This window comes from Neovison vison, chromosome 2, assembly GCF_020171115.1.
Source record: "Neovison vison isolate M4711 chromosome 2, ASM_NN_V1, whole genome shotgun sequence".
In the NCBI taxonomy this organism is placed as follows: domain Eukaryota; kingdom Metazoa; phylum Chordata; class Mammalia; order Carnivora; family Mustelidae; genus Neogale; species Neogale vison.
In genome coordinates, this window is record NC_058092.1 from 164,941,507 (window position 1) to 164,950,498 (window position 8,992).

At 42.4% G+C, this 8,992-nt stretch overlaps 1 long non-coding RNA gene across 2 annotated transcripts; it reads right to left on the minus strand.

Moving 5' to 3' along the window:
- Window positions 1-3,807: 3,807 nt before the first annotated feature.
- On the minus strand, window positions 3,808-5,178 carry LOC122900663. 2 transcript variants are annotated; one of them, XR_006383291.1, is made up of 2 exons: window positions 4,896-5,178; window positions 3,808-4,351 (listed from the first exon to the last, which is right to left on the minus strand). It is a non-coding gene; the product is annotated as an uncharacterized LOC122900663 (long non-coding RNA). The 2 variants fall into 2 exon arrangements; XR_006383292.1 differs by having other exon boundaries at window positions 3,808-4,354.
- Between the last annotated feature and the right edge of the window lie 3,814 nt (window positions 5,179-8,992).

The following is an 8,992-nucleotide window of genomic DNA, read 5'->3' on the forward strand; positions in this document are numbered from 1 at the left end:
TCAGGGTCCTGGGATCAAGTGTATCAGGCTCTCTGCTCAGCAGGGAGCCTGTTTCCCTCTCTCTCTCTGCCTGCCTCTCAGTCTACTTATGATTTCTCTCTGTCAAATAAATAAATAAAATCTTTTAAAAAAAAAAGGCATTGTAATAGGTGCACCAGTGAGACAAGGTTTGAGTATTTCATAAATATGGATTTATTATATCAGAATGCACATAAGGGCGTCTCTGGCACTCTGATCTGAGTCATACATAAATCATGAACAATTGTGGTGTCTTTGTTTTTTCTCTAAAACCCATGACAATGGACCAACACTTTTCCTTTAGCATTCTTAAGCCTCTCTGAGACCCTCACTTGGGGCATTTGAGCCACTGACGGATGAGTGCATTTCAAAATTAAGATTATTCCATGGACTCACTCTCATTAATACGGGTAGTTATTATGAAGGGAAATAAAATTGCTTTATCTTACTTAACTGCAATACTCTCTATTTTCATATGTTAATTCTCATAAGCTTATTATTTTTTTAAAAGATTTTTATTTATTTATTTATTTGACAGAGAGAGATCACAAGCAGGCAGAGAGGCAGGCAGAGAGAGAGAGAGGAGGAAGCAGGCTCCCTGCTGAGCAGAGATCCCGATGCGGGCCTCGATCCCAGGACCCTGAGATTATGACCTGAGCCGAAGACAGTGGCTTAACCCACTGAGCCACGCAGGCGCCCTCATAAGCTTATTATTTGTACTGAACTTGCTTTCCCCTCTAAGTGATAAATAGCAGTTGTTTAAAATTGTTTTGCCATCTCACTTGTCAAAATCCACACTTTGTGAATAATTCTTGTACCTTTTTTTTTTTTAAGATTTTATTTATCTGTTTGACAAACAGAGATCATAATCAGGCAGAGAGGCAGGCGGGGGGTGGGGGGGAAGCAGGCTCACCACTGAGCAGGGAGCCTGATGTGGGGTTCAATCCCAGGACCCTGGGATCATGACCTGAGCCAAAGGCAGAGGCTTTCACCCACCGAGCCACCCACGTGCCCCATAATTCTTGTACCTTTGAAAGATTTCAGGAATCATCTTTTTTTTTTTCGTAGAAATAGTATTTATCAGATTATTCATGAGAATGATACTCATTTAGTAGGATTCACATGTTTTGTAATGATGTGAAGAAAAAAGAAAATTAAATTGGGTCTTGACAATTTTTGCTTCAGGAATCGTGGTAGGAAACCTAAACATTTCAGGTTGAAAACAGTAGTTAATGGAGGTTTGGGATGGTTCTGGAGGCTTCACCTTACATGGATTAAATTCAGTTAGAAACATGCTGAATGCCTGAGAAACACTATCCAAATCCTGAACCTCTCCTCTCCAGGTACCTTATAAGGATGTGACCACCTTGTTTTTGACCACACAAGTCCTTGACTTCTACTATGTTGGAGTAAATTGGAACACTGGTTTTGAAGCCTCTAAGTTAGGGTTATAAAAAAAAATTGTCATTTAAAAATAAATTTTATAAATTGTTCTTCCAAAGAAAGATTATAGCAAAAATGCTATTACTTCTTCTTCTTTTTTTTTTAATTTTAAAAGACTAAGCTTCATATGCCTTCTTTGAAGAAAGAATAAAAAAATGACAATATGGTTTGGAACGTGGAACACTGCCTTTTACATCTCTCTATGGGGAACTTGTCCTTATATCATCTTTTGAAGGAACTTAATAAGTGTTGACTTGTCTTAGCAGAGTGAGAATAATAAAAACAAATACTTTCAACCCTCAGCAGTCCTCTCAGTGTGTGAATCCCCATTGTACTCCCTGCCATGTTGCTGTGTGAATTCCATTGTATTATTGTGTAATGGCCCACTGTACAGTTGTGGGGGTTGACTCCCCATTGCATAATTGTGTGATATCATCACTGTCCAGTCGTGTGATTCCCCATTGAACTGAGGAGAGAACCAAGGCTTAGAGAAGAGTGAGTGACACCCAAGAGTCGGCAAGGCTGGTGAATGCCAGTCCCACCCAAGTCCAGTTGCAAAATCTATGCTAGCTTCAGTGGTGAGATGACAACAGTGTGAGCAGAGGGGACTAGCATCAAGACAGAACCCTAAAGGAGACTGTGTGGGGCCAGGGCTGGGAAGAGAGCAGGTTTCCCTAGAAACACAATTAATGGGAATAGCCCTCTCTTAGCATGAATCTGCTGTGTGATTTCAAGATGGCGGTGAGGTCCCTGGGACCCCCTGCGTACAGGGAGACTAATGCAGGTCTGTTCTGCTCAGCGTGCTAGACTCTGAGAGACTTCTAGGCTAATACTAGAGTTAGCTCCATTGACTATGACCTGTAGATAACACCCCTCTTCTGGAATTTTCTGAAGTACTAACCATACCCCAGTCATAGGCCACCACTTCATGCTGCCTGTGCACACACCCATCATGGGGGCTTCCTAGGCCTACCTGTGCCACAGACCACTTTGGGGCTTTGCTGAAGTCTGTGTCCCCTTCTCATAGCAATGGTTATAAATGCATTATATTTTTATATATATGCCAGTTACAGTGAAGGGCTGATATCAATAAATCAGGAATTGTAATGTAATGTCTCCTTTGTTGTTAGCTCATTAAATAACAAAATCTAGTGCTGAGTCAAAAACGATTATTTGGAAGTAAGGAGGAACATAAATGATTCTTCTAGATATTGTGACAATGATTGCTATAAGACTGTCTATAACTTATGATGGTAATAAACAAAAAAGCATGGGCACTACTGAGGATGCTGTGGTTTATCTATGCTCATGATTAAAGAAAATGCTGAATTTTAGCTGGAGGTTTAATGAAAATAAAGATGTAGTTTTTCTCTGTCTTCGCAGGCTCCTTAAATCATATCTGTACCCCATGTTATGAACTGCTGAGTCATGGTTCCCCAATTCAGTTTCTATGAAAAACCCTCTTGGGCCTTTGATTGGACTTCTAATGAGTCTTTAGCTCAAACTGGGGAGGACTGAGCATTTAAAAATGCCGTCTTCCTGTCTGTGATCACGGGAGTCTGTATTTTACTCAGTTTTTCTTTAATGTAATTCAGTACATTTTTTATAATAATCCCCATAAATGTTCTGCACAGCTTTGTAGGATTCATTCTTAGATACTTTGTGTATTTTGTTATTATTTGCTATTCTCGTTATCATCGGACCCCAGCTAGAGTTTAAGATGAAGTCGGTTTTGGGGTGTTGAGCTATTAAACCGGTCACTTACTGACTTTTGGACTTTCTGCCTCTGCAGTCGTATCATCTGGAAGTGATGGCAGTTGTTTGTTTTTCTTTTTCTTTCCCAATTCTCTGCTTTTAATTCTTAAATGTTCTCTTATGTACTGATAGGACTTTGAGAGTGGCTTTCAGCAGAAGCTGTGATGCCTATGAAAGTATTCTTCCTGATTTTAAAGGAAATTCTTCTAACAGTTCTCCACTGAGGGGCAGTGGGCTGGAACCAACTTTTAGCAGCCAGCAAGAGCCATTCATTCACTTTTCATGAATTTTGTAAGCCAGTTGTTAAAACACAGTCATTATTAAAGATTAAGTTGTATAAAGTTATAGTTAAGTAAATCATGTTAAAAACCAAGGTAAATTCTCCAAACTCCCCACGTACTACTCTCTTTCATGGCATCTCACTCTTGTCTATGCTCTTGAGGTTATTTTAATCTCTTAATCTGCACGGTGGAAACACAGTATAATGAAGTGACATGTGTGACCCTCTTACCCTTGCGATGGTTGGTGATATCACACTGACAGCTGGGAATTGCCCGCGATGGGAGTATGTACACCCCAGAAGATGGTGAATGCTACCAATCAGGGGTTTTATTTTCTTTACCACCTCCTAACACACCTCTGATCAAGACTGATGTTTGCCATAGGTTTTAGCATTTTCTTGGCCTCTTAACTAAAAGCAAGGAAAGGAGGGAAGAGAGGAGGGAGAGGAAGAAGGAAGCAGGAAGGGAGGGAGGGAAGAAGTCAGTAATGCCTGGAACAGGGGGTTAATCTGAATCTGGGATTTTCCACACAGATTGCTGTGATGCCTCGCTGGCGTCCACATTGCCACGAGAGTCCTTCAGCTGCTCGTCACAGCTGTCCAGGAGCCACGGCCTGGGGTTCGCAAGTCTTAATCGCAGAGATGGTGAGTCTGGTGCTGTCTTGCTGTTAGCCCATGATGAGTCTTTCTCAGAGAGAGAAATGACCATTCTTACTTAATGTTCATTCTTGTGGCTCGAAGAGTAATTATATCGCAGTTGGATGGAAATGAAGAAGCAGGTTCAGCATTGTATCATTTCTAGCTTCCTGTGTCTGTAGTGTTCTTCTTTTCTGTTGGTTCTGACGTTTCCCTTCCCTGCTGATGGTTGGCAAGTGGTCATAAATGAGATCCGAATCAGAAGGGAATTACTGGAGGCTCCGGATTATTGTCATCCCTTTTTAGTTTCAGAGCACCCCACGGATGGATGACTAGCAAATGTGCTTATTGTGGGTAACTAAAACAACAAACACGGGGCTCCTGGGTGGCTCAGTGATCTCAGGGTCCTGGAATCAAGCCCCATATCTGGCTCCCTGCTCAGTGGGGAGCCTGCTTCTCCCTCTCCTCCCAGCTCCTGCTCTTTCTTCTATCTCTCTTACTCTTTCTCTCAAATAAATAATCAGTCTTAAAAAACAAAAACAAAAACAAAAAAACAAATGAAAGAGCCAATGTCACGGGCACTGGGAACACCCAGCAAGCCACTGGCTGGCACCAGTGAGATGGGAAACTGCCATGGGGTAGTGATGGGGAAACAGCCCCACCCCAGGACCTGGCCTGGAAGGAGCCGGGGCAAAGCCTTCTGTTGAAAATAGATTCCGAAAAAAAAAAAAAAAAAAAAAAAGAAAATAGATTCCGATCATACCTGTGGGAAGGAAGCTGAAGGCCTCCTTTCTTGAGTGGGAGGGGTGTTCGTTCATTCATTCTTGCTCCTTGACTATCATGGATGAAGTTGCTTTCACTTTTGCACAAATAATAGTTCAGCAGACTGAGTAATATAAGCACTGAAAATGCCAATGTTTTACTACCTTGGAAAGGGATAGATTAACTTTTTTGGTGAATGATCCATCCAGAAAGTAAAATTTTAAATTGACTGTGCCCCTCCCCCCCCAAAATTGACTGTGTCCCATGTAAATGTAAATTCTGAAGATTATTATGATGGAATGGAGCATTTGCCTCCCTTTATTCAGTATTTCTAAGATCACAGTTTAAGTATAGCTTGAATTTTATTGTGTCCTCAAAAGTCATGTGCAGGAACCCCACAAGAGTCAAATAGACTGATAGGGCCCCTTAAGGAGACGGTGGAGGATTTTGGTGAGTTTGGGGGGTGGAGAGATCACACCGCTGAGGACCACCTTCATGACCTTTTACTATGAAGAACCATTTCTGGCCAGATATTTCCTCCTCTAGATAGTTATGAAGCATCAGTCATGATGACTTTCAGTCCTCTGGTGAAAGTAGCCTCTCACTGAAGCCAGTTTTCAATGAATAATTAAATGATCAAATTTACTATTTTTGGTCTGGTGGTTCCTCTAATATCAGCTTAACATCTGAACTTTCCAATGGTTGCCCAAAGACTGTAAAAACCAAATAAGCACCATCCTTAATTAGTTTAAAGGATCCCAAGGGGCCTTTGTATTGTGTTTCTGATTTGCATATACAGAATATCTTTATGATTCAGGCCTCTGGTCCTGTCAGTGTGGTGGCACTGGGAAGTTTATAAGCATCAGAAGGGAAAATCCCAGTGTTTAAGATGAATTTATTTCCCTTATACTTAATTAAAAAATTAATAACTTAGACTATCATAAGCAACCATTGTAAAATTATAAATTTCAAATGTATTTACTATAGTCAGATCACTCTTTGCAGATTTAACTTAAAATTTTAAGAGCATGGCAATCAACTGATGAGGTTCTTCCTTGTGGCTGTTGCTACTCTGATTGTATACAATACATCATTCATTAAATATTACTTCATTTTACTATCTGATTTCATACCCATTCCTAAGGCAGGATTCAGACAGCATGGCTTGTCAATGTTCCTTCTGAAGGATTATCTATGCATATTTTCTGTTGAAAGCCGGCATCCCAGAGGCATCTAGGTGGTTCAGTTGGCTGGGCCTCTGCCTTTGGTTGGGCGCAGGCAGCTGCACCTGTGGGAGAGGCTGGTCCCAGGGCAACATGCTGGTGGCATCATGATCTGTTTACTGATTTGCTTCCCCGCATGGGTGACGCCATGCTGGTAATACTTCCTGGCCTCAAGAGAGGTTAAAATTCATGGGGAAAGATGGCAAATACCAGCAAGGGTATCATCAGTACCTTCTACGGAACTCTGCTATGAACTAGGATGAACCCAGATACAGAACATCAGTAGTCCCTCAGAGATCTAATGTGATCTGCAGGAAATTTCGAATGTGAAACCTCCATGTTAAAACGATCTGCTGAATGCCAACACCTAATTTTTTTTTCTTTTTTTTTCAATTTATTTATTTTCAGAAAAACATTATTCATTATTTTTTCACCACACCCAGTGCTCCATGCAAGCTGTGCCCTCTATAATACCCACCACCTGGTACACCAACCTCCCACCCCCTCGCCACTTCAAACCCCTCAGATTGTTTTTCAGAGTCCATAGTCTCTCATGGTTCACCTCCCCTTCCAATTTACCCAAATTCCCTACTCCTCTCTAACGCCCCTTGTCCTCCATGCTGTTTGTTATGCTCCACAAAGAAGTGAAACCATATGATAATTGACTCTCTCTGCTTGACTGATTTCACTCAGCATAATCTCTTCCAGTCCTGTCCATGTTGCTACAAAACACCTAATTTTTAAGGTTATTTTTGTGACAATTATAAAAATCATGCCTGGCTGCCAGGAAATGTCCCTGGGACTGTGAGTGGCTCTCAGCTAGAATACAGAAGGACTTTCAGTCATCAGCTGCGAGAGGGGCCCTTGGACAAAGCAGCAGAACCAATCTTGTCACGAGAGGCAAGGGAAGGTGGCAGAACTGGTATGGGCTGAGGACACAGAGGAGACTCGATGTGTAAACAGCCTCGTGGTGCAGAGGAATGGGGTCAGTGGGGACACTGGGGAATCCAAATACCGTTTGTCATTGCATTAATACTGTACCCGTGTAAATACCTTCATCCTGATAAAAGCCCCATGATGATGTAGGATGTTAACTTTGGGGGGTACCAGGTAAAAAGGAGACAAGAATCCCCTTTACTACATTTGTATTTCTTTGGGCAATTGGAAGTTATTTCAGAAGAAAAAGTTAAAAATGCATTATAGAACAACCCAAAATGCAGCACATCTTGGATTCTGGGTCAAAGAAAAAGGCATTGTGCTTGCGGTACATTGAGAGAAAAATTTGGAATACTTGAATGAAGATTCAGTCTGGGAAATCTGGGTAGAAAGAAATGAGAAAGAATCTGGGTTCTCCTGAAGGCTGTGCTTGAACACGTGTGGTGAAGGGAGGACGTGGTGAAGAGACATCTGTGCCCACCCCCGGGGACGTCCCTAATCCTGATGCAAGTGCCCCACTTTCGTTTCCCTCCCATCCATCCTGGGACCATGTCACACACTTCCTGACATACACCCAGCCCTACAGGCCTTAGCAAACCCAGTGTGGGGGTCTGTGAGAGCCCCTCACGGGAAGACGGTCAATGCGGTCTAATGCTTTCGGCCTCATTATGAGAACCTCAAGCGAGGTGTCAGACAGTGGGGAAAATTGTTTTCCAAAACCCCTCTTATCATATTACAGGTGACTTCCATGATTTGTGTTTTCTGGACACAAATAATTGGCAAAATATCAGTTCCAGAAGGTGTTTCAAGCTTATTTTCCCATTTTTTAATTATTAATTTAAAACCAGAAACTTCAATGTGACGTCTAATTCCACTTTCAAAACCCACGTTTCTGGGACCTGGAAGAACAAAATATGTCCCAACACAGCCTCTGGGAGCCTACTCTGAGTCTGTGTCTCATCTGTTTCTCACCGGACATGACAAAGCCTTGTGATTTCTGCTCTGCTCCTGTTGTCTCAAAAACCTAGAACAGACTTTTTTTTTTTTTTTTAAGATTTTATTTATTTAATTGACAGACAGAGATCACAAGGAGGCAGAGAGACAGGAAGAGAGAGAGGAGGAAGCAGGCTCCCTGCTGAGCAGAGAGCCTGACATGGGGCTCGATCCCAGGACCCTGGATCATGACCGGAGCCGAAGGCAGAGGCTTTAACCCACTGAGCCACCCAGGCGCCCCTCAAAAACCTAGAACATCCTTGTTATTCGCTTGCTCTGTGTTCTCCCTCAAGCTCCTTGCTGCCCCTCAGGCTCTCCCTTCTTGTTCAGGAAAACCTTCACGTCCACCCCTGTCACTCTGCATTTCAGATGGTTCTTCGAAATGCCTGTTTCTCACATGAACCTGTAAGCGTATCGAATGTCGGCTTTGCCATCACCACCCTTCCTATCCCGTCATTCGGTACGGCACTTCCTCATGCTGGGATTCCAGAATTAAGCTTTTCTAGTTCTACCACAGTCTGCTTGTTTTCCTTCAGGTCCAGCCAAAGGTATGTCATACATACAGGCCGGTGGAGACACTAGTCTCAAGCAGGAATGCGGTGACCTGGTGTTTGGTCAGCCACCTGTTGCCTGGGACCGCTGGACACCCGAGAGTCAGGGTTATGACCGAGAAATCAGAGCAATTCATGAGGAATGTAGGATTCGTCTCTTTACTTAACCCATGGTTTTAAGTGCGTGTGTGTCTGTTGTGATCATGGGGGGGTTATACGTTCTAGAATTTGGAACTTTGATTATTTTCGTAAGTTTTATTTATGATCTCTTTTTTCAAAGGATAATGTAGGTCTTAATGATTTCTTTCCCTTTACTATTTTCTCCTGCTTCTGTTTCCCCTCAAGGGGCCGGTGGCTGGTCTCCACTTGTGTCAGATAAATACCAGTGGCTGCAG